The sequence below is a fragment of the Myotis daubentonii genome, chromosome 2 (assembly GCF_963259705.1).
Source record: "Myotis daubentonii chromosome 2, mMyoDau2.1, whole genome shotgun sequence".
Lineage (NCBI taxonomy): Eukaryota > Metazoa > Chordata > Mammalia > Chiroptera > Vespertilionidae > Myotis > Myotis daubentonii.
This window is the reverse complement of record NC_081841.1, coordinates 67,309,193-67,324,649: the sequence shown is the minus strand read 5'-3', so window position 1 is coordinate 67,324,649 and position 15,457 is coordinate 67,309,193.

Below are 15,457 nucleotides of genomic sequence, written 5' to 3'. Positions count from 1 at the left end.
GATGCTCTATCCACTGAGCCAAACCGGTCCCTGCGATTTCTTAATTTTTGATGGTGGCCATTCTGACAGGCACACGGTGATATCTCACTGTGGTTTAGATATGCCTTTCTCTGGTGATTAGTCATGTTGAACATCTTTTCATATACCTGTTGGCCATCTGTATGTCTTTTTTGGAAAAACTCTATTCAGATACTCTGCCTATTTTTTAGTCAGATTGTCTGGGTTTGGTTATTTTGTTTTCTTTTGTTTTTAATGTTAAGTTGTATGAACTTCTTATATATTTTTATATTAACTCCTCATCAGACATAAGGTTTGCAAACATTTTCTCCCATTCGGTTGGATTGCCTTCTCACTTTGTTCATGGTTTCCTTTGCTGTGCTGAAGCTTTTTAATTTAATATGGTCCCAGTTGTTTAATTTTGCTTTTGTTGCTTTTGCTTTCAGAGGCAGATCCAAAAATTCATCACCAAGAACAATGTCAAGGAGCTTATAACCTATGTTTACTTCTAGGAATTTTTAGTCAGGTCCTACATTCAAGTCTTTAATCCATTTTAATTAATTTTGGGGTACAGTGTAAGATAGTGTGTCCAGATTAATTTTTTTCACATGGCTGTCCTAACCACAATTTGAGTAAGTTAGTTTTATGTAATAACCAATGCATCTTGCTATTACCATCACAGTGCAAAAATAAGAGTGTACCCTTTTACTATTCAAATTAATAATTCAAAGCTCCACCTATGCAAGTGTGATTTCTATCTTTATAGAGTTTTTCCTCGATGAGCCAAAATCCCTGGGAGGTTATTCAATCTAACAGCTGTCCTGTTGGCTCGCAGAAAATCTGCTTGGTGCACTGGAGCTTCACATTCTCTGTGGCTATTGCTGAGATTCCTGACAAAAGAGGTGGCTCACTGTGATGGACATCCTGTAATACATGTAGAGAAGTGTTTAAGAAGACATGTAATAAATATGTTTTTGTGGGTGCAAATAAATAAATAATTGATCACACACACATGCACACACACAGCTTCTTGCTCAGAGCCTCTGCTTTGATGATAGACATAGATAGTGGTGCCTTTATTGTTTTTTTTAATCCTCACCCAAGAATATTTTTCCATTGATTTTGAGAGAGAGTGGAAGAGAGAATGAAAGACAGAGAGAAATATCGATGTGAGTGAAACATCGATTGGTTGCCTCTGGCATGAGCCCTGACCAGGGCCTGGGTTGGGGAGGAGCTTGCAACTGAGGTACGTCCTTGACCGGAATCGAACCCGGGACCGGAACCGAATCCGGGACCAGAACCGAACCCAGGCCGACACTCTATCCACTGAGCCAAACAGGCCAGGGCAGATAGTGGTCCCTTTAAAGGTGGCAAGGATGAATGCAAAATGAAGAAGTGGGTCTGACTCCCTCATTATACTCTTTGGTTACACAGCGCTTTCAGCCTACATGCTCTCTGGATCATTTCCCCAAGGCCACCCACAGTGACAGAGTGGCTGGGAGAGGACAGTCTCTAACCTCAGCTACAGGTTGAATTATCTCTCATCACAATTCAGGCCCAGAAGAGAAACGGAGCCACTAGATCCAACTGCCCTCCTAGGGGTGAGCTTCTTTTTGGGGTCAGGTGCTCTCCTGCTTGGTGACATTGAACAGGGACCAGTTTAATCCACTAGAGATGTTCTATTTACATGAAGGAAGGGGGTTGGTGCCCATACCCCTCTCCTTCAAATCTCCTTGGCCCTTGTGCCACTTTGCCCATTTCTTTCCAGAAACATCAACATCTGGGGTCCTCTAAAAGGGGCCAAGCAGGTACAGCTTCCCCAGACAAAGAACACCTGTGCAAGGCAACTGGATATAGGCCCGGCCAGAAAGAGAAACAATACTCATTAAAATAGCATCCATTGTTTACGCTTGCATGACAGTTTCACTTAAAGGAGGCGGGGGAAGGAAAATCAATGTCCTCCTGCACTGGGCATCTAGCGACCCACGTGGTTGAATCACTTAAAAACTTCAAATGTGTGATGATTCATGTCAATACTGGAAAGATCTAAACTCAAGATAGACTTACAACTACTGACCAGGAGTTAGACATCTAAGAAGCTAGCAGGAGAACAAATCCTCTAAGCTGTCCATGCTGAATGAGCTGGAAAAAAGGAAGGTAGCTACATCATTTTAAGGGTCGACTAACCTCAAAACCAATCTGGAATTGCCTCATATAGCACATTCCAGGCGCAATGATTTGGTGGCAGTTTATAGGCAGCAACTATTATGGTAGCCACATCTCTATCATCATTTGAAAGAAATTCCTGACCCAAATGCCATACATACTGAGTCACCTGGCATCCCCTGCCACCCACACCTCCCACTGCTGGCTGCACAAATATGGATTGTGGTTTCAGGAGGTGGCTTAAATAATTTGCCTATAGGAAACAGTTTGTACCACACGTAGAAAAAAAATCCATAAACACATACACAGCTAACCATTTAATTCTTCTGCATGGAACAAAAATAATTTTGTCTGTTTGTTGATCTATTCTTTACTTGGTAGTGAAGGGTATGACAGAGAAATGGGTTAAACTATATACTATTTGCCTTTCAGATATTTTTGGTATGTAATCTTGTCTTCACTGGATGGAACATGGCAGCAATATAAAATTTTAAACTGTTTGAAAAATACAAGGTCAGTAACAACAGAAAGTCTGTAATTTTTCAGTTGGAATCTGGCTCCAATAGACATTTACAAAATATCAAAGATGACAAAGCTCTAAGAATGGGGAATATTTTGGTTTCCCTTATTAAAACTAGCTAATATCCATGCCTTGTCATATTTTCTTCCCTATTTTCTATGGGTAGACTTCAAACTCCTTAGCCTGAAATTACAAAGACCTTGACAATCCAGCCCAAATCCACTATCTAGCTCCCTAAACTCTACACTCCTAGGACTACCCACCATTACTTGTATATAACTTACAACATAGCACAGTCCATTTTGTTCACAGGATGTTCTTATACCCAAGAAGTTCTTCCTATCTTCTCAACCTGAAAAAACTTAGCTCGAAGTTCACCTCTTAAGAAAGGCTTTAAAACTGGCCGTTCCCTCCTCTGTGCTCCTATAACACAACATTTAATTAAAGTATTCTATTTTACCACTCAGTATTGTGATTATTTGTGTACTCATCTGTCTCACCTATTAAACTTGAGATCCTTCATGGTAAAGACATTCTTTCATCTGCCCTAAGCCCAACAGTGCCCAGCACAAGGTATCTACTCAACAAATGTATTTCCATTGGTGTTGACTATGTAGAACTGGTTGAACAATACCACATTTTCTGACCCAGAAGCAACGCACCTAAAGCCAGGCTTAGCCTGGCTGGGTTCTGAGACGAACCCGAAAGAGAATGTGATGGTAATCTTACTTGGGTGATACAGAATCAAATGGATGTTGATGCTCGATCTGCCCTGAACTTATGCCCCAGTTATAGAGCCTACGCTTTGGTCTTAGGAACATACTATCAACTCAGCACTAGATCCATACTTTGTGTGTCCAAGTTTCTGTTTCGAAAACATGCTGTCTCAGTACTACCAAAGGGAGGTTCCTCCCTCTCTCAATACAATGGAAATTGCAAGACATTAAGAAGCTAGACAAAAATATTTCACCTTTAATTCCATATTAAACACAATGCTAGGGGCACCCATACCTGTATTGCTTCTAGTTCTTTACTTGAAGGTGAGATTCTTCAAGTATTTAGACCATTCTAGTCAAGGCTCACTTAGCAAGGAGGGCTTTTCTTAGAGACACAGGTAAAGGGGAGAGACGTAGGGGGATTGTGGTGTTTCTAAATCATTGCTGAAAATGTATTGACACTCTTCCAATCTAGAAATGGCATTTAGATCCCCCCTCCTTGAATGTGGGTGTGCATTTGACTAATTGGGTAAGTGGAAGTGTTGTTGCATGACTTCTGAGGCTAGATCATAAAAGGTCATACAGCTTCCTCCTTGTTCATTGGAAGACTACTTTTGGAGCCCTGAGCCATTATGGAAGAATTATGACTACTCTGAGGCTACTGTGTTTCCGAGGCCAAGTATAGGTGTTCCAGTAGACTGGCCAGCCTTCCAGCCGTCCCTACCAGTGCCATTGGGATCCTACACGAATCATTCCACCAGCTGAATATTACAATGATCTCCATCAATGTCTTTTGGAAAAGAAAAATCATCTAACTGAGACCAGTCCAAAGTTATGACCAATACAATCATAGTATATAATGAAATTATTATTATTTTAAATCACTAAGTTTGGGGTTATTTTGTCATGCAGCAATAGATAACAGGAGCAGAGGTAGACAATAAAATGCCCTTATCCCTTTTTTGTTTTCCTCACAGAAGATATTAAATTTCTATAGCATTATTGAGGATATTGAGAAGCATATCTTCTTTAAATTTTTATGGACACTTAAAAAGCAAGTATTATTTCTAAAATTAAAAGGGGTTATTGTCAGGGGATTTGGAAATGTAGTATTTCTCTTTCCTCATTACAGACTTGCAGCCCATCTCTGGAAATAGATACACAGACTCGTGTGCTTTTTGAAATACTAGTGGCCCGGTGCACGGATTCATGCACATTGCAAGGAAATTAATTAGAAGAAATATTTTAATATCACTATTTGCCTTTTTTCTGTAATAGAAATGTCAACAAAAACAACCAAATTCATGATCGACAATGATAGATCGAAATGCATGAGTGGGATTGGTGCTAGTGAGAGCTTTATATGTATTGCACATGCACGGGTCAACATTTATTTTTAAATTGCCAGTGTGCGTCATATGTGCTGGCCGGTCAGTCGGATGGTCGGACGGACAGATGGATGGTCAGTTACTTAGCCTTTTATATATACAGCTAACAGACAATAGTCACAGTGTCTGTTAATTTCTTCTGCTTTCCTAGAGAAGGAAAACTCATTACATGAGACTGTGAAGAGACTCAGACTCCATGGAGATTTTTCTCTATATAGCCCATTATATAAGCCCAATGTCTAGTTCCTCCAAGATTTCATAGTGCCTAATTCAAACCTCTAGTAGTGCTTACCCCTTTCTACTTTACATTTAAGATATTTAAATTTATTTCTATAACAATCAAAGTTTAATTGCAAAGACAGCAGTTTAAGCAGGAAGACTTTTAAATTTTTAATATATTTTTATTGATTTCAGAGAGGAAGGAAGAGGGAGAGATGGAAACATCAATGATGAGAGAGAATCATTGACTGGCTGCCTCCTGCAAACCTCCTACTGGGGATCAAGCCTGCAACCCAGGCATGTGCCCTTGACCGGAATCAAACCCGGGACCTTTCAGTCCACAGGCTGACGCTCTATCCACTGAGCCAGACCGGCTAGGTCAAAGCAGGAAGAAATTTTTGCAGTCTATTAAATGGCTTGCCAAATTGCTGGGAGGACTAAAAAAACCACATTCTAGACCAGTGATGGAAAACCTTTTGAGCTCGGCGTGTCAGCATTTTGAAAAACCCTAACTTAACTCCGGTGCCGTGTCACATATAGAAATTTTTTGATATTTGCAACCATAGTAAAACAAAGATTTATATTTTTGATATTTATTTTATATATTTAAATTCCATTTAACACAGAAAAATCAACCAAAAAAAAACGAGTTTGCATGCCACCTCTGACACGCATGTCATAGGTTCACCATCACTGTTCTAGACTGAACCACACAGCAGAGCCAAGCCAATAAGTTTGTTGTTCCCTCCTTATGTGGTCAAAAAGCCACTGGCTCTTGAATCATATCACCACTGCCATGATTGGGAAGCACCACATCACTAAGTCACCACGATCTGGTGACTGTCTCAGCCCCAGATCCACACCATGCGGGCTGCAATCTGCAGCAGCAGAATAGATGCCCTGAACACCCACAACCAACAACTTAATGAGCATGGTTGAGAGCAGAGAGCAGGAGAAGCTGCCATGACTTCTAGTTTTCTTCTGCTTTCTTAATTTCCCTCAAGTACATAATATGAGTGGTTGAACCTAAACTACATCTAGAACCTAGAAGCAATAGAATCTGGGAAATGCACTTTTTGCTTTTTTTTAAAAAAAAATAACTTTCCAGGTTTTATAGTATAAAAAGACACACTTAAAAGAAAATGACATGGTATTGAATGCCCGTCAACAATATCATCATAATGTATCATTTCTTCTATACTACAAGCAATTTGGATCTACCTTTATGGCCCAACCCCCAAAGCACCTAGCTTCCAGGTAGTCAATTACCTGAGATTAGAAAATGGGGCTAATTAGAGGTGAGGCAGGGAAGAGGGAAAAATCCTGAAGACCTACATGCCTCTTGCAAGTCCCTACTAGGAAATGAAGTCCTCAAAAGGGCAGGATAATATGAGGTCAGTCTTAAAACTGCCTGTGTCTTAGATGGTGTCCATTTCCCCTGCCTACTCTCAGATCAATTTTTCACTCACCCCCACCCTGCTTTGTGCCATGGGACGCTGACCTCTACAGTTGGCTTTACCTTGGTTCCTGTGCCTTCTGACTCTGGGTTGGGCTTAGCCAATGAGAGGCGCCAGCAAAAGATCAGAGGGCAAGGAGAGAGAATCCAGGTTATCTAATCCCTCAGTTCTTTCTCTAGCGGGCTGGTTTAGCTGTGGTTCCTTTTCTCCACCTAATGCCTAATGCCGGTACCCAAGTCAGAGCACCTGTCACATGGCCCAGTCCATCAGCCACAGCTCTCACTGGGGTCTGATAACTGCTCCTTCGCTTGCCCCTTCACAGCAGGTTCTGTTAATAGCTTCCCACTGATGCTAGTCACAGAGAGCATTACCCTCCTCACCTTTGCAAAGGCACCGGTTAATGAGTGCCATTTGTTAGCTGCGAGGACACAGACTTCAGTGTGATTGCTCGAGTTCCCAGAGACTGCCTGCACACCCCAACACCTCTTCACAGCACCATGCTTTCTGCACCCCACGCTCCACCTCTCTGGTTACTTCTTCCTTTGGCTGCAGCTACGTCTCCGTCCTCTGGACCTGTGCCCATGCACAGGAGGCAGTCGTGGCTCCACAAGACGCGTCCTGAGATCAGGAGAGCTGGTTCTGTTAACACAATGACTACCATTGTCTGGATTTACCTGCTTAATTTCAACCCCTCACCTGTAAAGAGAAGAATGCAACACCTCTCAGGACTGGTGCAAGGATTAAATAAGGTTATATATGTAAAATATATAAGTACACTGTAGATGGTTTTACAAATATCAGCTATTCCACAGGCATTTCCGAAGCCCGATGCTCTTTCCATTTTTCTTTACTGCTACACGTTCCCTTCTGCTCATTCAGTTTCTTATCAGTAGCAAATTGATGTCTTAACTAGTATAATCCTGATGGTCTTAATCTTTGTTCCAAGGAGAGAGAAATGAGAAGAGAAAGAAAAGGAAAAAAAGCAAGACAGAGGTGGTATATAAAATGTCATTTTCACTCCTAAATAGAGAACACTACTCTGGGGGTCCTAACATTTCTCACTCATTAACTCAGGATGGAGAATTGGCAGAGAAAGTCATTCCTGTGGTTTGCGTTTGTGGGCAGTCAACAGAGACTCTGGCCTTGGGCTGAAATAGACAATTTCGAGTAATATTGACAGAATGAAACCAAAGTAAAGTGTGGCCAATCTGCTGATTTCCACAGACTTTGAGGCCCAGTTGTTCCAGGTCTCCTTCAGATCTCAGACAGATTTTAGGATTTTAGCTAAAAGAGTGGCCGGGACAGCTGGACAGCTGTGCAGAGTTTTAATAGGTTTTGAATCCTGACTTTCCATTTTTCCAGACAAAGAAGCTTTTAAAATATTTAGAGGGCTCTCATTACCAAGGAATAATGAAAGACCTTTTAAAGAAGGCAAGCTTCATATAATTATAAAAGATTAAAGTTGTTGAAGAATTTACAGGTTTAGGGAGAATGATTTAATTGTATTTGAAAGATTAAAACTTGGTTATAAGATCTAGGCAAAATTCACCAAAAATTTCTAGGAGACTATTTGAAAAATGGTCGACATGATGAACTAGTCTAATAGAATCAAATATCTGAAATCTGAAGTGAGTCATATGTAAGCCCCAATGCAAGTGATATCTGGACTAAAAAGTATGACAATATTGCATTATGATAAAAATTTATATGTCAGTTTTTAAACAGTTTTAAGAGAACAGTGAAAAAGGTACCGGTCCCCTGACACAGCTATTTAGAGTTAACATGCATCTTCCCTAAAGAGGAGATGGTCAACATACTAAATAACTGGCAGAGCACAAGCACCGACCGAGTAGAGCAGACCCCACCTTGATCTGCTTATGGCTGAACCAGGAGGTCCCACCTGAATACCAGCTCCACCTCCTTCCCATGCACCTGCTCTTCTCACCTGCTGCAGCAACTCAGCCTGAAGCAAAACAATCTACCAGTCAGAGCATTCCACACTTTCCAAGATAAAACCCAGTTCTTTGTTTTTGGGGTTGTTTTATTCTGCGCTGCCTACTTTCTCCATTTCACTACCAAAGGCAACTGGCAACTTCTTGATGACCCTCAAGAAGGTGGTGCCCCCAGGCAAGCAGAGCACAGTTCCACAGAAGAGATATTGTCTTGAAGGAGGCAGCTGGCTTCAGCGAGTGCCAGCTTCCATTTCCTGATGTATGTGACTGTCCCCACCTTTGAGAGGGTGACAGGGGGCGTGGAGGGTGGGCAGCTGAGCAGGATCAGGCCTGTTAAGATGTCACTCACCACCACAATCCTGGTCACACTGGCTTCCATCCTGACCAGCCCAATAAAAATTGAAAAACAAAGAGTTCCAGTCATCATCAACGAGTTGGCTGGCTCACCAGCAGTAGGTTTTTGGTTTTGTTTTTGGTTTTTTAACTTGAGTAGCTCTTCCATTAAGCCTCATGTCTGGGCTCTCATGCCCCCTGCAGTAGCTTTATCTGCAGGTACCACACTGCATTGAAATCGTCTCCTTCCTGTCTGTCTCCACTGCTCTGTGTCCTTGAGGACACGAGGCTTGTCTCCTTTTCTGTGTCCCCAGCACGTAATCCAGTGCCAGGCACACCTGCCATGTGTTCAAAAAGGCTTTGGTGACCTGAACAGGATTGGTCTTAGAATGAAGTGAAGATAAACATTAAATTGTATTGAAACAGTGATACTTTGTGGTTAATCCAACATAATAAAATTATTATTAATTAATTACATTATACTACTTTCTGTTTTATAACTATATATTTCCAGTTTAAGAAATATATAGCTGGTGAGAAAGAATTTGACACCCATGAACTGAAACTCTTGAAGCATACTTTTAATATCAACACTAATAAAAGAGAAAAATGGTAATTGGCGTACGAGCTACCCTTTTCATTGGCTAATCAGGGCTATATGCAAATTAACTGCCAACTAAGATTGGCAGTTAACTGCCAACAAGATGGCGGTTAATTTGCATATGTAGGCACAATGCAGGGAGGCGAAAGGGAAAGCAGGAAGAAGCCCCCTGCCACTGACAGTGATCGGAAACCCAGGGGGGAGCTAAGAGCTGGGGGGCAGGACAAAGGCGGCCCTGGGGCCGCCTTTGCCCTGCCCCCCAGCCATGATCAGAGAATCAGGCGCCTTTGCCGCCCTGGCCAGTGATAGCAGGAAGTAGGGGTGGAGCCAGCGATGGGAGCTGGGCACGGTCGAAGCTGGCAGTCCCGGGAGCTAGGGGTCCCTTGCCTGGGCCTAAAGCGAAGCCCACAATCGCTGTGGGTCCCCGCTGCCCGGGCTGGACGCCTCAGCCAGAGGCGTCCTGCAGGGGCAGGGGCGGAGCCCACGCGATCGCGGCGCCCCCCGCTGCCACTGCAGGTCCCTGCTGCCCGGGGCCGGATGCCTAGGCCAGAGGCGTCAGGCCTGGGCAAGGGGCCGATCCTGCGATTGGAGGGTGATGGGGGTCAACGCCTGAGGGCTCCCAGTATGTGAGAGGGGGCAGGCTGGGCTGAGGGACACTCCCCCCACACACACACCCAGTGCATGAATTTCGTGCACCGGGCCCCTAGTTACATATAAACATGAATTAAAGTTAAACCAGTATAGAGGAAATATCCTTTCAATTGCTTAGCATTCTCTTTTCAGAAGTTATCCAAAAATCATTTTCTTTAAAAAGAAAAGCAAAATAATCAGGTTAGTATATATATATTCCTGGATTGAGGTTTTTCACAAATGAAGTTTAAAACTATTACTATAGGAAACAATGTTCCCTTTAATCTGAAAATTTTTATTTATTTCTTATTTATTTATCTTAAAGGGAATACATACTCACTGATGAAGCTTGGAAAAGTATGAAAAAGGATTAAGAAAAAAACATCATGATCTACAAGTTCTTAGTATAAATAATTTGATTATTTTTTAGACATTTCTAAATATGTGCATATCCATATTTCTCACATGGTTGAGATTGTGTTGTTTATATGGTTTTATATCTGGCTCTTTTCTACTTCATGTCATTGCTTAAACTGCACTAAAAAAATTAAATGGTGACACTGCTGTGCTCTTGGGCAGGACGCCCTCTGCCCTGCCTTTTCATGTTGGTGAGTGGCAGGCTGACTGTTTCATCCTTGACCAATCCTGGGGAGAGATTAGATGGGCAGCAGTATAGTCTCTGGCTTGACGCACAACTGGGCCTGATTGATTGATTGATTGGTTGATTTAAGAGAAAGAGGGAGAGAGAGAGAGAGAGGTATCAACTTATTGTTCCACTTACTTTTGCATATTTTTGTTGATTCTTGGTTGTGCCCTGACCAGGGATCAAACCCCCAATCTTGGTGTATCAGGATGACACTTTAGCAACTGAGCTACCAAGCCAGACCTTGGGCGTTGTGTTTTATTAAGGTGGTTTTCTTTCCAAACCCCTAACCAAATCTTGAACTTTATAAGAGCCAAGAGTAGGACCCAGAGGAATGCAACAAGTGTGATTAAAGGGACGCCTGATGAAGGAGAGAATAAGTCCTGCTTTCCATGAGTACAGAGAATAGTGACTTCAAGGCTCCCAATGGAACCAGGGAATTGTGTTTAACTTGACCTTCACCATTACACTGGGTGTCTTCCATGGCCCCTCTGGCTCCCCTCTCACCCTTTACCACCTGCCCTTTCCACTGGAAGGATGCCCGATGCACTGTTCCCCAGGCTGTCTTGCCCTCTGACTTCTCTTTGGGACTGGCCAATGGGGAGCCCAGACGAAAGATGGGAAGAAAAGAGAGACATTGGCATATTTACTTCCCAGCTCCCTCCCCATGGAGACACTGCAGGCTGTTGGGTCTTTCCACTGAGGGCCACAGCTCCCTCCAAGTGCTCCTCTCCCTGTGTCTCTCCCTGGTTCTGGCTTCTGGTAACCAGACCCTCCCCTCATCCCTTCAGGCCTGAGCGGAGTGCTCCACTGTTACTAATTCTGGGGCACTGCAGATCCCTTTGGGTTTCCCTTCACACTGCCCTTCTTTTAAATAGTCCTCTTACTAAACTCTCCTCAAATTACCCAATTTGAGGGGCTTCCTGTTTTCTGTTAAGAACTGATAGAAATACTACTTAAACCACAAGTTCCTCTTCCAAGGCTGAGTACTTCCTTCGTTCAATCTTCAGAATTAAACTATGACCTGAGGTTCCTCAGCAGGCTCCTTTGGGGATAATAAATGTATAAGTGACCTCCCTCCAGTTCCAGCAAAGGGTTCTTTACAATGGCGGCGATGCTGATGGGTACAGTGTAACTAGCTGTTGGCATGTTCCTGGTCCACGCCTGGGCCAGACACTCTCCACAACTGGTCCTGATCCTTCAGCACGAACCAACACGGTGGCTTTTGTTCCCATTTTAGAGTTGAGTAAAGCAAGTATCTAGAAATTTAGGTAACTTTTACCTAACGCCACACAACCAATGCATGCACATGCCCTGTCTCCCTCCTTCAAATGACACTTTCTCAGCTAGACCTTCCTGGCTAACCAATTTTCATATTTCCTATTCCTCTTCGTTTCTTCAGTACTTTTCACCAGCTAATATACTATACGTATATATATTTTCTCATATGTTTTGTTTAATATCTATAGCATCCAATGCTAGCTCTTTGAGGACATGGGTCTTTGCTTTACTCACTGCTTTATCCCAGCACTTAAAACAACTCCAGGCATATAGTAGAGCCTGCATAAATATTTTTAATGCTGGTATGATAATGGAATTCAGAGCCAGGTCTGCCTCACTTGAAGGTCATTGTTTTCTACAACACTCTCCTTAACCAGTTACAATCAAGGTAAATAGATAATAGCCTCAAAGAGAAAAGACAATGGTGTTCTTTTTGAACTAGACACAACCTGCTGTAACTGCAACAGAAGACAGCTAATGAAATAAAACAAAACGATGCTCACATATTTGTTTTCAAAAATATGTTTACTATCAAGACACTCAGACATATGGGCTTTGACAGAAGTGAGGTGGCATTTGGGATGCCAAAGAGAAGAGTGTTGAGCAATGGGTTTGAGCCACCCACTGTTGGGCCAGGCGCAGGTGCTGTTCCAGTGAAAGGAGGCTTTCTTCAGGGTTGGGAAGCTGGGTGGCGGAGGCATACAAGCTGGGCAAGCATGGCCAGCTCAGGCAGCCGGGATCTGGAAGGGACAGATGTTCTGGAATTGAATCCTGATTCTTGCCTTCTGCTTGCTCGTCACATGCCTTGTGCTCCATTTCCCTTAGTACTGACTTAGGAAAAAAGGAAGGAAGCTGATAGTTTATGAACAGGTTGGTGGCAAGATGTAAGTGCAGCAGAGAAAGCCCATGCTTTCCAACCACATATACCAGGCAGAGTCACTATTACCATGGACATGGGCTGTAGCCTCAGACATAGATAGCTTTCCCAGCCTGCTCTACCACTCACTTTGATCTCAGTCAAGTTAATTAACCTTTCTAAGCCTCTCTTTTCTTTTTCTTTTTTTAATGTAATTGGGTAATAATAGCATTTATGTTGTTGTAATAATTATAGGAGAAAATCCTTGTGCCTGGTACATAAGAGGAGTCCAAAAAATTAGTGCTCAAAGTACCAAGTAACAGGTTCTAATGAAGTCCTCTCTTTTTAAAAAAAAAAAAAATATATATATATATATATATATATATATATATATATATATATATATACATATATATATTTTATTGATTTTTTACAGAGAGAAAGGGAGAGAGATAAAGAGTTAGAGGCACCGATGATGAGAGAAACATCGATCAGCTGCCTCCTGCACATCTCCTACTGGGGATGTGCCCGCAACCCAGGTACATGCCCTTGACCAGAATCGAACCTGGGACCTTTCAGTCCGCAGGCCAACGCTCTATCCACTGAGCCAAACTGGTTTCGGCTGAAGTCCTCTCTTAGCTAAAGGAATATTCTTCAGCATAAGGTCCCATCATTAGAGAGAGAGGCAATTTTGAGAGACTATCTCGGGAATTCCCCCCCACGGGTTCTGGGACATCTAACATCACCAGGTGACAACGTTTCCTTCTCACAGGAAGCAGGTAGAATGAATAGACTGGACTATCGGTTCTGGCTCTTAAGCAAAGCGTTACTTTCTCTGGCTGCTGCTTCCCAGAGACCGTCTCTATATTGTTCGAAGTCTTAGAGGTTACGCCTGCTTGCTGTCTTATGTTTCTATCAGAAATACATTGAAATGTGCCCTTCAGTGTCCCAAATGAGACAGGAAAATTATGAGTGACTGTCACCAAGGGCTAGTAATTTACTCCCTGAAAGAAAGTAATAAAATGGGTCAGAACACCTCCCCGTGGGAACTGCAGTCCTCCAGGCCCACTGGGCTCATCAACAATGCATGAGTGCTCCCTGCCCTATCTACCCCCGATCATCCATTAGCTATTAGCCACATGAGACTATTTACATTTAAATTGGTTAAACAAAATGAAAAATTCAGTTGCATTCGCCACATTTCTAGTGCTCAATAATGGCCGATGTGTCCAGTACCTACTATATTGGATAGTGCAAGTAAGGAAGGTGTCCATCATTACAGAAAGTTCGGCTGGACTGCACTGCTTTGGAGGGTAGTGCCAGCTTCGGGCCCAGGCCCAAGCAGACACGTGAAAAGTCTCCTTTTCAGGCCAGTGCTGCAAGAGGTGGGCGTAAGATCTGAACATTGTTTAGCCTTGAATTTCAAGGAGAAAATAAGAGATGGTAAAATTCTTTCAGCTGGATCCTTAGTGTCCTTGAACCCCATGTCATTGTGATTTTTTAAAAATGAAGTATGGCCCTAACCGTTTGGCTCAGTGGATAGAGTGTCAGCCCGCAGACTGGAGGGTCCCAAGTTCGATTCCGGTCATGGGCATGTACCTTGGTTGCAAGCACATCCCAGTGAGGTGTGTGCAGGAGTCGGCTGATCGATGTTTCTCTCTCATCGATGTTTCTAACTCTCTATGCCTCTCTTTTCCTCTCTGTAAAAAACCAATAAAACATATTGAAAAAAATTGTTAAAAATATAAAATAAAATAAAAATGAAATATGATCTAACCCAAAAAGGGGAATCATACCTGGATTTTGCCACATCTTAAGATAATGGTTCAAATCTCCCCAAATAGAATTTTTTGTTGTCGTTAATCCTCACCTGAGAATATTTTTTCCATTGATTTTTAGAGAGAGTGGAAGGGAGGGAGGAGGTGTGGGAGAGAGAACCATCAATGTGAGAGAGACACATCAATTGGTTGCCTCCAGCACACACCCCTGACCAGGGCTGGGGACCGAACCTGCAACCCAGGTATGTGCCCTTGACCAGGAAACGAACCCGTGACCCATAGGTTTGTGGGCCGACACTCTAACCACTGAGTACCACAACCAGCGGCCCCAAGTAGAATTTTACTGGTTTAAGTCAAGCATATACTTGGAATGCTGAAGAATGTTCACTAACTTCCTTGCTGAAGGGTCAAACTTATGTTTCAATTAAAGGAGAGGAGATTCTCAGCCAGGTCCTAACAGGGCTGTGATCCTCAATTTATGTTTATTGATTTCAGAGAGGAAGGAAGAGGGAGAGATAGAAACATCAGTGATGAGATAATCATTGACTGGCTGCCTCCTGCACACCCCACACTGGGGGCTGAGCCCACAATCCAGGCATGTGCCCTGGATGATTCCTGGGCCTCCCCCGCCTCAGGGAATCGAACCCTGACCTCCTGGTTCATAGGTCGACAATCAACCATTGAGCCACGCCTGCCGGGCGTTCTTAACATTTTTGATGTTGGAGCAAGATAGTATCAGAGCCTCCCGGGGTAGGAGGGTCACAAAATAAAGCAACTAAAAACCAATCAGATTGCACCAGGAAAAAACACAAGTAAAAACAAGATCTCATGTTAGCTTTTTGCCATTGTCTTATTCTGAGTTTCTGTCTCCCTTCCAGTCTTGAGTTAAACTTTAAAAAGATCCCTTTTGGGGGTGGGGA